Source organism: Rhinopithecus bieti, unplaced genomic scaffold (genome assembly GCF_001698545.2).
Source record: "Rhinopithecus bieti isolate Rb0 unplaced genomic scaffold, ASM169854v2 scaffold_41114, whole genome shotgun sequence".
NCBI lineage: Eukaryota > Metazoa > Chordata > Mammalia > Primates > Cercopithecidae > Rhinopithecus > Rhinopithecus bieti.
The window spans coordinates 1274206-1297262 of record NW_016817363.1 but is presented as its reverse complement, the minus strand read 5'-3'; the positions used below and the strand labels follow the sequence as shown (position 1 = coordinate 1297262).

The window sequence follows — 23057 nt, the reverse complement described above, 5'->3', positions numbered from 1 at the left end:
TCTCCTCCATCTTTCTGGGTAAAGCTGCTGCTTAAGAAGATTCTACAGTGCTTACAGACCCCCAAAGGCCAGGTCTCTCCCCTACTCACTCACCCCTGTCCCAAGTCCCACATGGTAAAGGTATTGCTGATGACAGTACAGTGCTTCTTTGAGTAGGTGTGGGGCAGTCCACCTACTACAAAATGTTGCTTGGGCCTCCGAATTTATAATAGTACCACTGTCCACTTTTGAGCTTCATCCACTTCCATGGTATTCTAGAGCTAATTTCTTTCTGTTTTCTTAGCCTACAGTGTAAGCTTATTTTGAATACCAGTGCCCATCCTCAGGATTTCCTGACACTCTATGGGCAAGACTGCATGTCCATTTGAGGATATAAAATAGGTTTAAAAATAGTCTTTCTGTCCCCACCTATAACTTTTAAGAGAATAAATATAGGGATATTCTTGTGTGAGATAAAATTGATGCTTATTCCTGCCCCAAGCTTCCCCCTCATTTTTAATTACTTCCTTCCTCCCACTGTTTTCCAGACTATCTGAATTGTATCAGTCCCAGGCATATGGGAAAGTGGGTACCACCGGATGGCTATTGTCAGTCAGGAAATAGCTACCATTCAAACACTGTTTGCTAATGATCATATTTGATGTGATAAAGTGGATGTGAATATTAAATTTGAACCATCTAGGCACCATCTCAGATTTTAAAAGCAGGCATGAGAACTGACAGCTTTGAATAAACCTCTTTCTTTCTATTTTCTGTGATTCTGACATATTCACATTCCACTAAATAAGAGTGAACACCACCACCCACCCACTCACCAGGCGTTCACTTTATATATAGCTATAGATATTCAATGCAAAACAAAGAATAAATGGATTCACGTAACATAGCATTTGTGGTGGGGTTTTGAGGAAAGCAGGGGCTTAAATATCTGTATTTAATTTTTGATCTTGGTCTTGGTTCTACAAAGTTCTCTTAGTTAAGGCACTATACATGCTTGTATCTATTACTCATGCATTCAATATTTATTGTTTATTTTATGAGTACCTGGGACTATGCTAAAATTCTAGGGATACAAAGTGGAATGATCTTGTTTTTGCATAAGGAGCTTCATGGGTGCCATTATAGAAGCATACAATAGTAATTGTAATGTCTGGGGAAGGAGAAGAATGTTGAATGTTTGTAGCCCTGAATGGTCTTTAAAGATGTGGTATTTTCCAGACAGGAGACTTTATCCTACATACCTTTGTACTGAGTGTCCTTCCTGGTCTGGCTACATTGTTTGGGAAACTACAAATGTGATGGGACCTAAGACCGCAGAGGTTGTTAGGCTTTCAATTTTAGAAGGCCTTATATATTGTGTATGAATTTTGGCCTTCATATCCGAAGATTTTCTGAGTAGAGAATCACAGGATGGGTTTCTCAGAACTCCTTTCTTACTCACTGTCATGGTGGGGAACACAAAAGAATTACATAGATTCAGAGGTTATGTCAGTATTTGGCAACTCTTTCATTTGTTCACTCTTGGGTTCTTAACTTCATAAAACGAGACATTTCATATAGTCAGGGTTATTCACTTCTATTTGTGTTCTCACCCTGAACACATTCCACATTTTAATTATGGTGAGAGAAAACATTACACTTGGCTGAAAGTTCTATTCTTCATTTCTTTTCACTCCTTGGGTATTGTGAAGTCTCTGGAATCAAAGCTCTTGGTGCTTAATTTGAGACATCTGGGAATTATAACACCCTACAAAAGAGATAGGATGTCATGGCATGTGCCTTGGATTCTCTGCAGACATCAAAACGTAGAACATGAAAAGGGAAGGCGTGGAAGGCCTTCATTTTGCATGCTTCCGAGAGTATGGGCCTAGCATTCTAAACAGGTTACACTTGGTTCCAACCACAGTGGGACTCCCTGCTTGCTTTCAAGTTCTGGATATAACCTACTGACTTCAACCACTGACCACCAACCACTCTCATCTCAAGAAATTCTGGCTCAATAGTCACCTAATTCTGGCCTAGTAAGTTAGTCTTTAGGAAGCATATGTTTTCCACACAATGTCTGGAATATAGTGATTTGTTGTCACCTACTAAGAACGCCCACTGCCTTCTCCTTGCCCTTGCCCTTCTCCTCTCCTTGCTACCTCTACTCAGAGGCCCCAGTAGTCCTGGAAGAAATTAAAGCTTACAAGACAGCCTAGCATGGACCTCTTTTCCTTGCTGTCCAAGAAAGGTCCATGATCTGCTCTCAAATCCCCAAGTCTTCCAGTGATATTGGGTTTGGAGGACCTTCCTTGTCACACTCCCTCTACAGGTGTTCTGAACCACGCCAGTGAGAACTGGCTGGGTTGGTTTCCTCTCAGAGGATATCAGAATCCACTGTGCTCAGCAGCTGTCTAACAGCCTGCAGCCAAGTACACCAGCAGCTGACTCCAAGAGAGCCTATATATCTGTGTTCTAGGCCTTTTTAGCTCTTGTTGTATTTTCCTTTCACACCAGTTCCTGTGGATAGGTGGGCAGAAGGAAATATTTTGCAGGAAATAGCCACACTTTATTCTTTTCTCTTTCCTTGAGCAGTCTTCAACCATTTGGGGGACTGTTTAGTTTTCAACAGAGTTCGTTTAGAATGGAAAGTTCACTGAGAAATCCCAGCCCACGTTAACCCCAGGTAGAATAATTAACAATTCCTATGCTTAAAGCTCCTTGCACCAGTATTCTCTGAGCCAGTTCTCCAGTGCAGGGTATATGCAGGTCACCTCCTACTAACCTCACAGACATTCCGGAGGGTGACTTACCCAGCTTTTCAGGTCTCTTCTTGTCCAAAGATTTGCTCAACAATGCTTAGGCATTAAGACCAAAGACCAAAATGTTAAATCAGTTTGGGAAAGTTGATGACCTCAACCCCTGAGAGTGGGAGGCTGATGGCTCTGAGACATGTCATTTGCCTTCAGCATTTCTTAAGCTCATGAATCTGGTATTTTTGAAGCATTATAATGCTATTCCCTAGTTAAGGTTTACATGCTTTCTCACCAGCACCAGAAAAGCACTCCTCCTCACCAAATCTTAACTTGCTACTTGCAATAATGTCCTTCTCCCTAAATATATTTACTATGTCATTCAAGGTCCAGAGCTCTCCCTTCAAAAATGAGCTCATCCTTTTTTAAGATGGATGAAGAGGGATGAATTTGTGGATCATGTTTCATGACCTGCTTAGAGAAATCAATTAGGGTCAACAGACTGGGGTACCTTATAAAAATTACATCAAAGTCACTATCCCACTCATATATTAGCCACAAGAAATGTATTTCTTGCATGATTTTAATTCTGACCTTATGATGCCTGTTATCTTCTAGTCTTAATCATAAATCGAAGATTACTCTGACATCCAAAGCACCTAGGAAGAGTTTCTTTCTGTCCTCCTAAACCATTCTGTTGACAATAGAGTCTTACATAGTATTAAGAGTGGTATTAGAAAAAATACTTTGTTCTAGTCTATCTGTGCTAGTATGCCTGTGATGTAACTTAAGCCTCAGCCAGACTGACATGTTAATATTATCATGAATGATGGCTACATACAATAACAGTATCCGTCCCCTACTGACCCAGCTCAGTCTCTTCACAGCTATTCCCAGCCAAAATTCCTTGCAAATTCCTTGATTGGTATCCAGGACTATTACTGGAATATGGCTGTCCCAGAAGGCTCTGCAAAGAAAAGTGCTGGGTGCAGATGAAGAGACAGGTCCTCTCTTTTAAAGACCAGATAATTGAAGTACTCAAGTCCTAGATGAATGCAACCTGAAAGTCCCTCCTACAGGAAGACAGTCTTTTACTGGAAAGAATTCTAACTCAACAAGATTCCTAAGGATTTCCACAGTGCCTTTCAGAGCAACTCAGCAACTTCAAGGCTCTTCTATCTCTTTTTATCAATGTTTATGTATGTTCTCAACAAATAATGATTTAACACCCAGTATATGGAAGGCATAATTCTAGGCCAGTGGTTCTCAAACATTAACTTGCACCAGAATTGCCTGGGGGGCTTCTTAAAACACAGATTGCCAGAGTCTTGTCGCCAGAATCTCTAATTCAGTAGATGTGGGTAAGAACCAATAATTTGTGCTCCTGATGAGTTCCCAAGTGATAAACATGCTGGTCTGGAGCACACCTTGAGAACCATTGTTCTAGCTACTACAAAGAAGGAAAAAAGATACAGACAAATTTCTATTCTCCTGAAAATGACATTCTTTTCTATTCTGTCACGATAGCTACCTTGATGGGTTAAAACTATAGTTAAACAGTCCAAACCATTAGCATGAGGAAAGTTGGCTTTCTTTCCTTCAGTGCATGATGGACTGTATCTTCAAAAAAACAAAACTGCTTGGCCTCCATTCCCTAGGAGATGAAATGGTTTCATCCTTTCCTACAGAATGGGTCAAATCACTTTTTATAGTGGTATAAAGCAAAAGAGAAAACAGGTTTAATCTTCATTTTAAAAACAGATAAACATTTCATTTCATATGAGTTTTGCAAAGAATTCTATTGTGAAGAGTGGATTGGAAGAAACAAGATGAAAGGTGCGAAAATCTAGGAGACAATTATAGTAAGCTTGATGAATAAAAGATCAAATTCTGAGATAATACAATAATAATGTAGATTGGTAATGGGAAAATTCTGGCATGGCTACTGAGAAATAAGGCTGAAAAGCAGGTTAGACAAATCAGAACAGGTAGTTAGAGGACTCTGAAAAATATGTTTTCACAAAGAAAATATATTCTTTGTAATAAGCAGTATACATAGGAAATTTGAGGATAAAGTAAGTTTATATGAGTATTTTAACTACAATAAAAAGTAAAAACAACTAGAAGTTTTAAGAGAAGCATATGTGAGAGTATAAAAGTCATAGTGCATATCTGAAGTAAATAAAAATGAGGCAGGATTTTGAGCAATTTGATGTTCCTCCAAAAGATATTCTTCTCCAGGAGGACTTTCTTTGGCTTTTGACCCAAAGAAAACATCACCTTCTTCATAGGTCATTCATCTTCAGTGAATAACATTTACACAATTTATATAATTCTAATTTTTACAATCAATTACCTTCATAACCAAAGTATAGATATATAATGGACACTCACATTTTACCTTGCATGGTAAAGAGTCAAAAATAGTGTCTATAGTAGACCTAGGTAGGTAGGTAGGTATTAGATAGGCAGATGGGTAGATAATTTGATAAGTAATAGATAGATGATAGACATGATAGATAGATAGATAGATAGATAGATAGATAGATAGATAGATAGATAGAACTGATATGGCTTTAAATAGACTGTTTAAAGTTATAAAGGTAACCAATGGAAGAGCTAAAAAAATTAAATTGTGCATGAAGAGGGGAGGGAACAGGATAGTGTCAAGGGGATAAATTCTTCATCTTTCATAGTTGATAGGTGAGATATAACTGTTTAGAGTTGCTAAATAAAATAGCAGAGATATATTATTTGTAGCAATGTAGCTTACCAACAGAAATCTAAAGACAAAAGTGTCCACAAGTGTCTTTAAAGTAACACTATGGGAAAGGGAAAGAGTTTATTCTTATTCCATGCCTATATATGATTCTTGGATTTTTATTACCACTGCTTTTATGACTTAAAGAAACAGTCAAGATGGGCTAGAAAAGTGAAATTTTTTTCTACATAGACTACGCCCAGTTTCCACAGTTGTAAGATGAGCCTAGATAACCAATGTGTGGATAATCCATAAGCCTCATTATAGCCAGTAGCTTCCACATTCTCTTCACTGTCACAATAGTTTATTTTCTTATCCATTACCAGCAAAATAGACAGAATTGATTTTACATCTTTTCCCTGGCCACATACTGGGGGGTTCTAATGAGCAGCAAAAAGACCAAAAGGAAAGCTACTGTAGAAAGGGAAAAAAAAAATCTAAAGACCTCACTGATTCTCTGACTTGAAAATAAGTCCCTGAATAAGTGGGAACTGCATCAGGGAAGGCATGACTACCATAATTCAGAGCTCCTTCACACAATTGGAAGGATGGATTCCTTTACGAATCCAGTAGGAAGTTAATATGGTCTATAGCACGATGAAGATATTTTAAGGTCAGGATTAGAGTAGATCTACTACAAAATTTTATTATCATCTCTAATAAAATTCCAATGGCCAAGTCTGGGGCAAAACTTAGGAGGTGAGCTATGGGTGCATTTCATCATGTGTGGGGCTCAAATGTACTTTCATGACAGAGGTGGGAGATTGGTAAGTAAATTCACAAACACTGTTTTCAGCTGAACTTTGGGTAATCGTTGATTCAGATCTTTGTATTGAACAAGTACCAAATGCCTCTCACATTGTATCTGACGGTCTGGTGATCAACTGAATGGAGTGTTATGGGAAGGAACAAGAACTCCTACTGGCTAATGTAAGAGTGCAGACAGGGAAAGTGTACCTTCCCATCTGCTGCCTCTGGCACTCATTAATCACGCTGGCATTTAAGAAATGGCAGGGCAGGTGCAAGAGCAAACGCTGGTGGGTAAGGGAAGCTATAATAAGGAAGAAAATGAAAGAAGGATTTGTTTTTCTGAAAACTGTCTTATGTACTATGAGAAAGGAATGAGGGAAAGTATGCCTGGCCCAATGATGAATACACCTGCAGCAAGAATATATTTGTATTTACCAACTTCCTGCCTCCACCCCAGAACCAGGGAAGAAAAGTATATGGAAATTTTAGAAAAATGTTTTTATCCCCGCTTCTAGTTATTAATGATTCAGAAATTTTGAGGTTTAATCTCAAAACAGCTTACTATGGGATCAAGTAAATTTATTGTTTAATGATTAAAGAATGGCTATTTATTCTATTAAATAATGGCTATCTGGTTTTAATTTTCTGTTACTCTGAAAAATCCCCAAATATCAGACTATTAGAGTTGATACCAGGCTCTGGAAAATGTTATTTCAGGCTAGAGTGGTGAAATTTTTCTATAATAATTATTGGAGTTTGTACAATTTAATACTATAGGGAAAGGAAAATTCTTTTGATGACAAAAGGAACAATAACGATGAGCACTAAATTTAGAGCCAGGTGGCTTTTTCTTAATCTCAGTACTATGAGTCTCCATAATCATTATCTTTCTGAGTCTAAATTTTCTCATCCAATTTTATATTTAAAAAGATGGACTAGGCAGTGTCTTTCTTTACATCCCTAAGAATACATAGTAGTGTGTGTGTGTGTGTGTGTGTGTGTGTGTGTGTTTGCTTTGAAGGATAATTTATTAAATCTTTTAATGGAGAGAGCTGAAATGTTGGAAGTGTGGGGTAAAAGTGAATTCACCATGGAGTTATTTAATGAACAAAATAGAGAGGAAGATATAGTTGTGATTGCAGGTTTAGCTTGCAAAGCTAAGAAGATAGAATCAGTAATTGAATAATGCATAACTGTAACTTACTTAATCCAATTATAGTTTCAACCTTCATATTCCTTTGCAGTAAAGTGAAATAGTCATGCCCATTACAATAGAATACTGCAGGAAGCAACACAAGATAGTGATGTTTGAAAAGATATAAAAAGGGGAAAGACCTTGAGTCTCGGTGTCACATTCTTTGGAGGAGAACTTAACACAGTACAGAAAATAGTGGCGATAAAAACTCACACCAAGAATCTCGGGAGATTTCTTTTTGTCAGAGTGAATGATGGGAAAAGCAGAACAGAAAGAGAAAGGGAAGCTGTTTCATCTTAATTTATTAATTAGAAAAAGAGAGCAAAGAGTATGGAAGATTCTGAGCTCAAAACCTTTGACTAGAAGAATCATTATCTACCCGACCCCAATACCACTACTATAGCCTCATTGCTAATTATTTACTACAACATGGTACTTTAACATTAGACTTAACCTGCGATCCATAAAAATTTTAGAAAGCTTCTGTTGAAATTTCTCTCTTTGTTTCCTATTTCTTCTCCTATATTAGTTACAATTCCCTGGCTCTTCTTGCCACATGAACCGAAAAAGATCTTATACCTGAGAGTCTAATGTTATTTTGAACAATGTGTAAATTCTAATGTAATATAATAAACTCTATATTGTACGTCAAGGAATGCCCTATATAGAAATGTCACCAAAACCTCTACATTAAGAGAGACCTGAGTTGAATTATCAAAAAGGATGTGCTGCAGGTTTTAAAGAAGGTACAGAGAACTCTCTTCCATATAACCATCTGTGGAATAGATTGGATAGCTTCCTCTGAAAAGATCAATTAGATTGGTTAATTGTTTTGGCAGTTAATATCATGCTGTTTTAGGCCATCATTTTCGTAGTCTTTTCACTATGATTTAACGCTTTTTAGTTAAATCTCACACGTTTATACCTCACTTCCCCTATCTAAGTTCACTGAGAGCAAAGGCCACTTACACTTTCTTGTATTGTACAAAGAGCTCCATACTTTGCAGTAATAGGTGCTCAACCCCTAAATGAGTGCTTCGATTGGCTGACCTATCAGTTATCTAACAACCCAGAAATTCTGATTTTATCACTCTGGTGAGTCTTTGATTTGTTCACAATATTATGTCTGAATATCAAACTTGTGAAACAGCTTTAATGAACAAATGAGACTCATTTCTATAAACATTTTCTGTTTGTATGTCAACAGACATTAAGTAGCAAAGGCCTTGAAAATGCTTTCTCTTATGTAACATTGTTTACTTTATCAAAGTGTTTAGCAAACATTTTTATGGCAGATACTGTTAATAGAACCCTAAATCCCTAAATCCTTGTGTTCAAATTAATACATTATAAATTAGAGGCACCAGAATTAACTACTTTTACTAAAATATAAATAATTGATCCCAAGTCCAGAGCATTATAATAAATAAGACGTATACTCAACTTTCAACGTAGACCAGAAATTTTCAAATAGTTTTTGAGAGCAGTGGGAGCTTTTCAAAATAAAATGTATACAAATCCCTTCAAGTAAAACTGACAAATGTATGTCATTCATGTGAAAGGATTTCATAGCATCAAATTCACATTACTAACTTATAAATTCCATTAATAAGACCAAGCCATTTTATGAAGACAAAAAATTAAAATTAGTAACCATAAAATCTTAGTCTTAACAATATAGTTTACTTCCATACTTTATTTTGGGTATGTGGTAGTAGGAAAAATCTGACTCACAGGCTAAGAAGTAACAATGAACAATAAAATATTTTCTTAAGGATTGTTGCTTCTTCATCAGGATATTTCTCAATTAAACCCAATTAGAAACTTGAAAAGGGAGCAGATGAGAAGATCTTTTATGTAGGAATATCACACTAATATCAACCAAACAATAGGATTATTCTGAAATTATTTGAATGATCATTCCCTCTTAATAATCCTACTATTGTAACAACTTTAAAAACCATTTGCTAAAATACAGGCACATATTGAGGGTGTAAGTTTGACTGAAACTGACCATCAGTGAGGAGGGCCCAATCAAACATAATTGAGTTGAATGGTCCAAATCTGTAATGGTTGAATCAAAAAATTACTCTCTCAGAGGCAGTGAAAATCACTTGGCATTTTATGGAACAAAAGTCATTAACTGCTGGGGAGGAGATAGTGCTCTTATGCAACTAAAAGGTAGGCACAACAAGGAAAGCTCGAGCAAGAACAAGCACATGATGTGCTGTATCTGACCTTTTCCAAAGGGCGTTTACATCATCTTCTCTTTTGTGTCTGCTGAAGGTATAAAACAGATCTCAGTGTAAATGGTTTTGCTGTACTTCCATCTACAGACCAAGAATTTCTCAGCAAATAGAAGTTCCATTGAAAACTTATTTCATGGTACTTTTATGATGATTGAGGAAATGAATGGGCATTGCAAATTCTTACTTTGGGAAGAAAAATTGATTAACAAAAAATGCTATTATATTCCCATCATTAAATATTTAAGATATCGTATAGTTTTCTGTCTTCACAAACATCCTAGATACTTGTGATGAATGTGAAAGGACAACAGTTGTTTCAATTGTTTTCTAAATAATTTACATGGTTTGCCTATATTAAGTTACAGGTTTCTAAGACAAATATTCTTTTAAACTCATTCATTTTATCATATCTTATATCCTATATTACCTTATGAATTCAAAAGTTATTACCTGTGGCTCCTGGCTCTGGGAGCAGAAGTGTGTGTGTTTGTGTGTGTGTACCCATAGGGATGTGGTTGTATAGAAAAGGTGTTACTTTATTGTCACCCTTGTAATCTGCCTTGGGTTTCATTGGCTGTGGAAGTTCAGTGCTGACTCCTAAAATCAGAAGTGTTATGGATTGTGCAGACACCCCCTCCTCTTAAGTGCTGGGGAATCTTCTACCTGAAATTCCCTTGACAGTACAAATATATCTGCCCAAGCTGGTCTCTTTTTTGCCATTAACCCTAGGCCTATTGGCTGATGTCTCCTAGCTTTTACAAACAACCCTTGCAGGCAGCATTGGTGAGAACCCTAGGCAAATTTCCCTAGACCATACACACCGGTCTATGGAAAATAGCTGCATATCTTTGGCTCATCGAACTCAGCATGCAGTCTCTCCCAGACACAGCTACCTCTATTTGCCTCTTGTGAGAGCAAGAAGTTCCAGACATGGCCTCTTGCTTGTGTCAAACACAAGTTCACTGTTCTTCAAACCACAGGAAAATCACTTAAGCTATTTGGTTGGTTCCATTGAAGTCTCTTGCACTTGTAATTTGGGGACAAAGCCCCATCTTCCACCTTGGGCAGGGTAGGGGTGGTGAATTGACACGACTTGAACAACTCTCTAGGGAAAACCTTTCTCAAGCTCCCAACTTCCCTTTTCTGTATTTTCTTTTATAAGCTAAAAGTACATAGTCAGCTAAGGATCATAAGACCAGTATTTCCAAGCTGCCTTTGCAAACCCTTCAAGTATGGTTCATCCTCTCACTTTGAGCTATGAAGTTGGAATTTGGCAACTTTGTTTTGCTCCTGACCTTTTGGGGGTTCAGTGTAAACAATGAGTTTAAAAGAGATTCATTTTAACATATTGCTATATGTAAAGGTTTTTTTTCTATAATGATTTCTAAATACACAAATAGTATGTGATGTCTTCCATAATCACTAATTTGTACCCATGTGACTTCTAAACCAGAAGTAGAGCCTGCACCGAAGCAATGTGATTGAGCCTTGCTTGGCCTTTGAATGAGCTCTGTAGACATGGGCAGCAAAGATGTGCAGGTGTAGTTTTTTTAAAATGATTAATAAAATATTAGAGTTTTCTTAATCTGTGGCACGTTACACAAAGCTCAAACGTATACAGACAAAATCATCATTCTGAGGATTTGCATAAAATCCAGGTCATCTCATAACATAAATAATGGGTACAGTGTCCAGTACATTAATTTATATAACATGTTTGTGTGTATTTGGTATCATTTACTGTAAGATTACAGTTTTATAATTAAAAGTACATTTAAAAGATGAAAATATAATGAGACATTTTTAAAACAAGGTACAGAGGAGAAGACGATGGCTTCTGGTTATTTTATTTAATTGTTATTTTAAAATTTGTTAAGTTCTTTTCTGCATTTTTATTATAACCATAAATAAAGAGTATTTACTAAATAGGTATGGTAGAGTCCCTACCATTACAAAAGTTGAGGTCTATAATTGTGTGAGTATATTAAAAGTAAAGAATTGATATAAATACAGGACATTTTCATTTTTTGATTTGTGGTATACATATTTGATAATGGGCCTACCCCTACAACTCATCTTTAAGTCCCATGGAATGCAGAAATATTTACAGGGGTCCCAAGCAGTAGGCATATCAAGCAAAGCTGACCCATTGTGAAGCTGGTTTATTAAAGGAAGAGTAGAGGTGGGATGTCTGAATCTCGGGAAAAGGCTTTCCTCCCAGCATCTATCTTAAATCTAGACTATCAACTAGTGTTTCACTTAGGTTAAAAAGCGCAAATAATTTCAGGAGTTGTTAAAGCCTAGTTTTTAATAATTCAATATGAATTAGCATAATTGAATACTTTCAAGAATGAACTGAACTGTATTCCGAATCTCCTTTTCCAATCTGTTAAACCCTACCCCACTGCATTCAAGTGAGAAGAGAAAACAGCTTATTCAAAATAATTGAACAGTAGGCACCTGTTGTTATATTCCTTCATTTCCTGAGATAATTTGGCAGTCATTTATCCACTCAGTTTGGGAGTTTACCTTCAAATTTTCTCTCTACTAGGAGAAGAAAAAGATTAAACTTCACCAACATTTGCAGCCATCATGAAGCTAGAAATTTAATGGATTATTGGAGCTTGTGGGGAGCTGGTATGTATTGTGAAATTAGCTTCCTTCAAAGCTGATTATAAAACCATTCCTGCTCCCGTCTCACCTCCTGCCCTCCCCTGGCCACCCAACACATACACATAAATCACAACTTTTTCTTAAGCTTTCATCTAATCAATCATATTAGTAGCCTTGAAAATAAATTAACTTGCTGATTTACCAGGGGTATAAAAGAAATCAACTATGAAATAATCCTTTTGAATCTACGGATAGATGGGCAAATGTGTGTCTGAATGTGTCTGTGGCAGTTGGGATGAAGGGTGGAGGTTCTGTATGTTTGTTGTATTTTTCATTTAATAGAAACATTAAGGGGATAGAGGAAAGTAAATTTGACTTCTGGAAACAAAAGCAACCCTGAAAACTGGGAGTGAGACAAATGCAAATTTGATAAACAAAACAGATTTTTTCCAGGTTTAATTATTTTAGAGGACCATATAAAATGCTGATATGGCATTTTGTCTTGCAAGCCCCTTTAGGGCCTCTGCCTCCAAACAAATAATACAGGATAAGCCTATCAAAAAAGAGGCTCAATTCCAGATTTCTACCTAAAAGAAGGGAAATGGCAGGATTGTCATTTCTATTTTATCTCATGGATATTATTTACTGCTGGACTTTTGCAAAATAAAAAGAGAGTGAGTTAGGGGGTGAGAGGGAAAAGGGCCTCACTTGTTTTGAGTGCCTATAGTGAACCAGTTACTACATTGGTATTTTGCATGCATGTTATCCTTTATCCTGGAATTACTAGGCTGATAAAGAGCACGAATGATTCAACAAACTATGTGCTAGCAACAACAATCTAGAAGTGACATTAGCCATGAAAGCCTTTATGATTTTAACATTTAACATCCAGGGCAGGTCCCGTGTGGCTAATTAACAACTAAGGTCATTCTGACACTGTGTGGGCAAGTGTCTTCTCACAGCTCATCGGGATTATCCTAGGTCATATATGCTGTCTCACACCATGCATTAAATCTTTGCAAGAGCACATAATTTCCACCTTTGAAACCTTTACATTTATTTAAAATCAACACAGTAATAATGCTTCTCTCAAAGGTAGACAATCTTAAACCAGCTTTCGTCTCACTCCCACATTTTCTACTATTTGGGTATAATTTCTACTGTCTTTTTGTCATGTGATATTAGGTGTCAGATTAAAAATATAATTACACATAGTTTAAAGTCTGGCTAGAACAGGAAAATTTATGTGAAGACACTGAGCACAGTGGAGCATTCTCAGAGGGATGGAAAACGGCCGACATGTGGAAGCTGAACATAGCAGAAATGGCAAGTAGGAAGTTATTCACATGACTGAAATCAAGGAAGAGCCTTTAACCTGACAAACTAGGATTCTTTTCTCCAAAACAAAAGCGTGACCCAATTTTGTGTTGGGTTGTAGAGATCTGTGAGAAATTGTATTTCAACTTGATAACTTGGTAGATGGGAAAATAAATTTGAGGAATTATGGGAATAAGGCAAGACTTCCTTTTAGTTCCTTTTAATGCCAATGATGTCCTTGATTTTTTGATGTCAGTTCATGCTAAATGAAAAAAATTGCAGAAAACAAAAAAAATGAGATTTGGGGATGCAGCTAAGACTAATCATAGTCCTGAGAGCTCATAGCACTACTAATAACAGAAAGAAATGTATGCATTGGAAAGGTGGCAACAAAAGTCCAGCATTGCAAAGTGCAAAGTCATAATGGGTGGGGGTAGGAGAGGAGAAATGCGACCATCCTGAAGAGGTTAATTTGGTGGCTATGCTAGGGAAGTTTTATTTTATTTCATTTAATTTAGTTTTTAATTTAATTTCATTATTTTTGCTTAGACTTTGGAGAAGGAGATTAAAAGAAAATTTGAAAACATCCTTTTGTAATGATGTCCTCTGAGGGTTGGGAGGGATCTGGGAGGAGTCAGTCCTTTAGGTTGTGACACTGCAGCCTTGGCATTCTTTCTCCAGGACTGCTGACGAATGGACGTTCCCACCTTGGCATTTCCAGGGACTGTCATGCTGTTGTTGTTGTTGTTGTTTTTGTTGTTGTTGTTGTTGTTAGAAAACTCCTCCAGAAATGGAGTTACAATTTTTCCCTCTCACTTCCTATTATTGATCTTCACTCTGTCTTCTGGAGCTACACAGAATAATCACAATCCTTCTTTCCTTCTTTTCCAGGGAAACAACCCAAACAACCTTGGAGAGAAAAGTCAATGCAAAATAGCAAAGTGGTGGGACTGTCACTATTAAGGAAGGATTGTGAAGTCCTTTCTCAGGTAGATCTAACTTTGAAAGGAAGAGCCAGGAAAGATGCCTGATGCAGGGAGAGGGAGCGGAAGACTAAGTCGATTTCCAAATGAAGAGAAATTACAATAAAACATATGAGCAAAGTGGTATTCTTATAAATATAAATTGGAAGAAAGGAAGCTGTTCCTAGCATGAAGGATGCAGAAAATAATGCTTGGAATCTAATTGGAGAGATAGGAAAATATATAATCATCATGCATAACAATACAATGCATTGAAGCTAAGATTAAACTACAGCAGGTCATTGTCATTAAATCATGATTCATGTGGCTACTGTTGTACTTTTAGGTTTTGGAGTCAAAAAGATGGTCTAAACTGCATTCAAGCTTCATTCTGTAGAAGGAAAGAAATGAGAACTTAGGCAGCACTATCAGCATCTCCAGAATAAGAGTAAACCCGTGTGGCCCCTGTGATCTCCACCTCATGGTAGTCATGCTTTACTGTATGTAATCTCCTATTCCTTGAGTGTAGGTAAGACTGTGACTTTTTCTCTGATTGATAGAATACAGAAAAGGTAATGGGAAGTATGTAATTATGTTACGTAAGATTGGTATGCCTGTCTTGCTGGAAGACTCACTTTACCCTGGCTTTCAAGAAGCAAACTACCATGTTATAAGCAGCTCCCTGGGACCCTCAGCCTAGCAGTCCACGAGTCACTGAATGCTGTCCACAACTACACAAGCAAGCAAGTAGACCCTTCCTAGGTTGAGTCTCAGATATGAGACCATAGCCTGGCTGACACCTTGATGGCATCCTTCCATAGAATCCTGCTAAGCCATAGCTGGATTCCCGACCCACAGAATCTGTGAGATGATAAATGTACATTGCTTCAGCTTCAATGTATGTAGATTGTTGTAATATTATCACATAACAATGGGTAAATAATATTGCCAGTTCAATACTCTTCAGGCAAAGGAGCCACAGGAAGAGTTGATAAGTATTGGCAACTAGACTGTGTTCCCAAGCAGAGAGCTGTACCTTATTCTGGACTACACTATTCTGAACTTCTGCAGGAACCTTTAGACAGGACTTTTACTATTAATACCAAATATATGACTTATAAATGCATATCTTTGTGTTGATTTAGCATATGGAACTTTCCTACTTATAAAAGTACCTTCTGAGAATGGGGACATATCATGGACAGTCTCTCTTTTATTAAATTTTGAAACCCAGCTGGTTGGGATGGTTTCTACCTTTTTTTTTTTTTTTAACAAAGCTTCAAAGGCCTGGAAAGGAAGTGGGCAGTAAAAATGAAACCTTTTCTTCCTATATGGAGATTAGAAACAACGTGTCTATCACCTGTAGTTTTCTTAGAAGCTTCAGGGTAGAGAAAAATAAGTTAAAAAGAAATTGAGTTCCAGTTGCTTCTTATCTCACCCCCATGACCATGGAAGCCTCAAGAGAACTGAGGGATATGGAGAATAACTCTTTATTAAAGCAATAATTTCAGGAAATTGAAATAAAAGATAGCAAACAATATTTAGATTTGTTCTCATTTGTCCTTAACCCACAGAAATTATTATTGGTAAAACATCACCACTAACTCAGAAAGAAAAACTGTTATTAACTGAGCTTATAGTTTAGTGTTCGCTTGCATAATGATCTGCTTTAATGCATTTCTCTCTATGGTAGAGACCACTTAACTTTTGTCTGTAAATTCAGTATTTTATGGGCATCCCACATCTGAGTCTAAACATAAAAGCAGTCCCACCACAGCTCCCTCTCTCAATCTCAACCTAATTTCAATGAAATGAGGTTTACTAGTTCTACTGTGACCCAGGCCCTCCTTTGTATTCAAGGAACTTGTCCCCTTTCTTGCCTCATCCTCTTTACTGTTGAGTTCCCATCTTCAGTCTTCCAGGAAAGTAACAGTCCCTGTTAGCTACCAGAGGGCATTTGGGAGCCTGGAATCCTTACCCTAGACTCTAATGCAGGGTGAGTCCCCAGTCCTCACGGCTGGTTCTTTCCAGTGACTTCTGCTCTGCCTATGCCCTCTCCTTGCTGTCAGCTGTTAGACCACTAACCATCTGCCCCTAATGTTCTCTCCAGCTGAAGCTCTCCCTAGATTGCCCAGCCAAAAAATCACCAAGCTTCTAGGGTGTGTGGTCATTCATACATTGCAAATTATTCAGAGAAATAAAGCAATTCATTTCACAACACTATTGAAAACATATTAATCCCAAATACTTTCAGTTTGACTAGAGAAATTATTTTAGGTAAAGAGTGCCTCACAGAACTTAAACCATTCTCCATTAAGAGGAAGCACGATGTAGTAGAAAATTCAATGGCTTTGAAGTCAGAACTGGATTTCAATTTAGGCTTTCTCATTTACTGCAGGATCTTGGCTTAATCATATTTTTTCCCTGAGCCTCAGTTTCATCATGGGGTAAGATAATAGTTTCTACCCCCTTTACCTAAAATGTGAAAATAAAATCAATTATATGTAAGTGCTGTGTGCAACAGACTATAAATTTTATGTAGAATAAATTAGTGTTACAAAGAGAGAGAAGTAATATGTTGAAATAGTGTGAGTCATTCTTTCTAGTCTTTTTCTTCAGTAGTTTAACTGAGATAGAATTTACATGTTGTAGAATTTCCTATATAATTACAGGGTTATATAATTATCACCAAAATCTATACTTAGAACATTTTAATCACCCCCAGGATACTCCATGCCCGTGAGCAGTAATGTTCTAGTCCCACTATCCTACTTCCAGCCCCAGGAGAGCACTAGTGTATTTTCTGTCTCCATATTTACCTATTCTGGACGTATTCTGGTTACGTCGTTTTCTGTGACTGGCTTCTTTCATTTTAGAATAATGTTTTTTGTTTTTGTTCTTATTGTTTGTTTTTTTAAGTTTGTTTATATTGTAGCAGGTATCAGTACTTCTGTTTTCAAATTACTTTAAAATCACAGTAAAATACCCATGACATAAACTTGAATGTTTTAGCCATATTTAAAAATACAGTTCAGTGGTATTAAGTACATCCATATTGTTGTGCAACCATTACCAACATATATCTCCAGAACTTTTTAATCTTGCAAATCTAAAACTTCATATCCATTAAATAATAAGTACCCATTTCTTCTTTCCCATAAGTCCCTGGTGATCACCATTCTATTTTCTGTCTCTATGAATTTGACCACTCTGTGTACCTCACGTAAGTGAAATTGTACGGTGTTTGCCTTTTCCCAAATGACTTACTTTACTTAGCGTAATGTCCTCAAGATTATCCATGTTGCAGTGTACATCTGAATTTTCTTCTTTTAAAGGCTGAATAATATTCCAATGTGTATTTATAGCATATTTTGTTTATTCATTCATCCATCAATGGGCACTTGAGTTGCTTCACATTTTAGCTATTGTGAATAATGCTGCTTTGAATATGGGTGTATGAATAACTCTTTGAGACCCTGTTTTCAATTCTTTTCAGTATATGTCCTGAAATGGAATTGCTGAATCATATAGTTTCTATATTTTTTTTATTTTTTGGGGAACTGCAAAACTGTTTTTCACAGTAGCTATACCATTTTATGGTTTTATCAACAATGTAATAGGGTTCCAATTTCTCCATATCCTCACCAATATTTGTTATTTTCTGCTTTTGTTTTTGTTATTTTGTTAGGATGACTAATAGCAGCCATCCTAATCTGTATGAGGTGGTATATCATTGAGATTTTGATTTGCATTCCTCTAACAATTGGTGATATTGAGCATCTTTTCATGTATTTGCTGGTCCTTTGTCTATCTTTTGTTTAAGAAACGTCTATTCAAGTTCTTTGTCCATTTTTGAACTGGGTTTTTTGTTGTTGTTGTTGTTGTGTCTTATGAGTTATCTGGTAGTTCATTCCTTTTATTGCAGAGTAGTATTCCATCGTATAGATTTATCACATTTTGTTCTCCATTTCTAGTCTTTTTAAACTAGAATGGCTTTTAGAGTGTTAGTGTTAACACAAAAAGATGGCCACTGAACATCCTCATGTGACCACTACCGCAAGAAAACCACTCATTCATTCAACAGACGTCTGTCAAATATCTATAATATGTCGAGAACTGTGCTAGTCATATAATTTTCATAAAGACATGGATTTTAGGCCATAATATACACAAACATTCAAATATCTCATGCTTCTCAGGACTTAATACCTGCAAGGATATAGTTTAAACACATCTTAGACTGATATTATCACAGACTCTTTGAGGAAAGCTTTTCTAAAATCTAGAGAAGAAAGTGACGAAGTCTGTACCAGAATCATCAATAAATTGCTGTACGCTATAGCACCTGCAAATGGATAGACGAAAGCATAAGAAAACATTATAAACTTTGTGATATCTGCCCGAGTTTTTACCAAAAGGGTGAAATTATAAAAAATAAAACATTGCAATTGTAAAACATGTGAAATACTATAAAAGATAAAGAAAAGATATAAAATATAGTTTCCGGAGTAGATACGTCAGATAAAAGTAGACCATCAGGAACAAAGCCTTCATAATAATCAGAATGTGCAACCATTTTTAATGATATAATGCAATTAAGTAGTTTAAGAAGACCAAAATATAATAAAATCCCAAAGTCAATATACTTGTAGATATTTTATATTTATATAATGTCTTCAATAAGACAGTGAAGTAAGTTAATAAAACAAGGAGGCTTTCACTCTCATAAAATAAAAGTTATTTACCAAAAACAAAAAAGCATAAAGTAGCAAAACAAAAGGCTGAATAACTGATGAATAACCCCATTACACACACACACAAACTCTTTAGAAGCACATTAACATATTCAAAAACATTGAACATGCTTTCCTTTCTACCACCCTCCATACATATGTTGTCCTGAGTCCACCTCTAAAGAGAAAATATTTCATCTTTCTATTTCTTTCTGTCTTTTTCTTTTCACCCAGGTCTGGGACCATCTATGCTCACCTGGATTACAGCAACAGCTTCTTACCCATCTCCTTGCATCCACTGTTCCCTCATATTCCATTTCACAGTAGTGCGAGTTTTTACGATTTTTTGTTTTGTTTGTTTTGTTTTGTGTTTTTGCTGTTGTTGTTGTTGTTTTAAGACATGTCACTCTGTTGCCCAAGTTGGAGTGCAGTGGTGCAATCACAGCTCACTACAGCCTTGATCTCTTGGGCTCAAGCCATCCTCCCACCTCAGCCTCCCGAGTAGCTGGGACTGACTATAGGCATGCACCACCACACCTGGTTAATTAATTAATTAATTAATTATTTTTTAATAGAGACAAGGTCTCCCTTTGTTGCCCAGGCTGGTCTCAAATTCCTGAACCCAAGCGATCCTCCTGCCTCAGCCTCCCAAAGTGTTTACAGGCATAAGCCACCACACCCCACCCAAGAGTATTCAAGCCAGATCATGTAGAGTCTCTGCTTGAAATCTTTCTATGCTCTTGTACTTTACATCTTTTCTAAGGCTCTATGCCATCTGGCCCATGCTGCCAATCTCATCTTTTACCTCTCTCGCCCCTCTCACTTTGCTCTCCAGACTCCAGAGGCCTTCTTTCAGTACCTCAACATCTTGGGTCTTTTGCACTTTTCTGTTCTTCAGCCTGGACTGCTTGTTCCTCCCTACACTTTCTATGATTAGATCTTTTAGATCTCACTTCCTAAGAGAGGTCTTTCAAACTACTCTATCTGAAGTAGCAACCCAGCACTCATTCATTTTTAATATTAACAAAATATTGTTCTCCTTTTTGACATTTATCCCAATTTGTAATTTTTGTCATTTATTTGTTAATTTCTTTGTCATATGTAATGTCCTACTAGACTACATGCCCCATAAGACTGTGTCTTTCTCATTTAGCATTGAATTCCCAGAGCTTAGCACAACATGCGGCATATAGCAGACATCAATAATTATTTATTAAATGGATATTTAATGGTGACTATGCTATCTAGGTTTACCTTCCTTAATATTATAACCACATTTTTATAACATCTAAATCAGACAGTGCATTATTCTCAGACATTTGTATTGACAAATCAAGATAAAACCAACTCATTTGGAGAATCTGTATCTCTGCTGACAACCAAATTATTTGTGTTTCATAAGATATTTACTCTCTATGATTCTATACTTGAAAAGAAAAACATATGGCTGAAAATGCATTTGTCTCAAGAATTAAAAATCCATAACATAAAACTATGGAGTATTAGAATTAGCTGAAAGGCGGTAGGTCATCTGCCCAGTATGTTACTCAGTTTAGGCAAGGATCATCTCTCTGTACATCTCTTGCAAAAACTATCAAGCTTTGACATTTGCTAGATTAAAGAGTGTATTAATTCACAAGACAGTCTGAGGTCCAGTTCCTAGAAAATTCTTCATTTACTTGATGACAGTACCTACCACTAGTCCTTGTTCCATCTTCTGAAACATTTCAGTAGATACTCTCTTTCACCTCATGGCATCTTGGTTTTTTGAAAATAGTTTTAAATTAAGTAATGACAGCATTAAGACTACATTTACCTGGATTTCAGAAGAAATGGCATGTTCAGGACTTGTGATGCAAACACAGGGCACCTTCAAGGTACTGGTCTCTGCACAAAATAAACTCTGTCTCTTCTGCTCCTCATTTACCATATAGTCTTCCATCTGAATTAGGCCAGGGAAGAAACTGGTCTATTTTGTGATGATACCTGAAATTGAGAAAAATACATTGAATGATTGAGGAAGGCTGACTTTTCTGAACTCAGTAAGGCTACAAAACAAAGATTGGACAGAAGCACCAACTAAAGAGAATGACCAACCCCAGAATGGGACTGACTGTTCTATATTTCATGGGTTTTAATCAATAAATTTAGGCATTTTGTTTTTATTCTTTTTTTCTAACTCCTTTACTGTGAATTACTTACCACCCTACTAAGAGATGCTCTTTAGCTTAGAGATTGTCACTTCATAATTCTATTTAATAATAAAATGGAAAACCAACAAAATAGACTAAACTAGTGAGCTGGTAATTATAAAAAATAACTTTTTCTCTTAAAGTTAGGCTCAAAAATATTTTAGAAGCTAACGAGGGGGGGTGTATATTTAGATCTATATCTTATGTTCCTAAACAATTTAAATGACCTGTAAATGACAGTGAACAGAAGCCACAGAAGGAGTCTTGCATTCCATATTTCTCCATATTTCAATATTTCCCCAAAACTACACATATTTCATGACTCCAGGACTTTTATACTGATCTCTACTTATCGTTTTTAGCAATTGAGACTGAATTGTGTCATGATCCTTCTTACTTTTCAACCAGTGAAGACTTCAAGTTTCCTCACACAAATTATAGAATGACTTCTAGATATATACTACAAGGAAGAGAAGGTCATCTTTTTTATTTTTAAAAAAAGACAGCAAAATCTTTCTGATTCAAAGTGTCTGGGGGGAAGAGAACATGAATTAATATACATTGTTGAATTGCAGCATATAAAGAAACTAAGCTTTATTGATCTCAATTGTCCAGTGAATCTGTAATTTAGGAACATATTGCCAAGCACTGGCCCCACTGAAATGAATAAATTAAAATTGGAGAATGCTTAATGATGAAAATATCAAACCCCAGCACACACAGCTTTAGTTTCGCTTTATTTCTCAATTACATTCATTTATAAGTAAGCTGCCCTCTCAGTTCTCTTAAATGGGTAAATCATCTTTTCAGTTGAGTGTTTACTTTTGTCACTTTACTCCCCAGTTTACTCTCTTTATGAAGAAGAAAGACAAATTTTCCTAGCTGCAGTCCAGTTCATAGAGAGTTCGACTTAATGACTTCTAAGAGCCCTCCTAACGCTGAGACACTGAAGGTACCGTGCAGCAAATTAATGAATTTCTACTGGGACTCACAATCTGAGTTAAAACATTCTTCCGTATTTGCTATCACTAAACATTTCTTCAGCACCTATTTGTGCCCTTTAGAGCAAAGGTTGGGAAACTTTTAAAATAGAAGTTGTTAAAGTAAACTAAATATGGCCTGAGAAGGACTCTGTGCTTGATGCCTTGTGGATGAACTGCAACCTAATTCAACGGGTAAACAAAATTGAAAACCTAACTTAGGAGTATGTGCCTGTAACAAAGCTGAGTCTTGGCCAATCACACCCGCGGTACTTCAACCACTGATAACACTGCTGAGTGTTCAAACTGTATTCAAATAAGGCAAATGCCAACTTCTAACCAATCCAACTGTTCCTGTACCTCACTTCCAAGTTCTGTACGTCACCTCCCTTTTTTGTCCATAAATTTGTTCTGACCACAAGGCATCCCTGGAGTCTCTCTGAATCTGCTGTAACTCTGGGGGCTGCCTGATTCGCGAATCATTCATTGCTCAATTAAACTCCTTTAAATTTAATTGGGCTGAATTAATTTTTTTCTTTTGCAAGGTCCAGAGAGTAAATATTTTAGGCT

At 36.6% G+C, this 23057-nt stretch overlaps 1 long non-coding RNA gene across 1 annotated transcript in view; it reads right to left on the bottom strand.

Moving 5' to 3' along the window:
* LOC108517853 (uncharacterized) overlaps positions 1–23057 on the bottom strand; it is a 67541-nt gene that overhangs the window by 1851 nt on the left and 42633 nt on the right. Inside the window, exon 4 of the long non-coding RNA XR_001882223.1 lies at positions 21132–21301. This is a non-coding gene — a long non-coding RNA (uncharacterized LOC108517853). The remainder of the gene's footprint in view (positions 1–21131; positions 21302–23057) is intronic.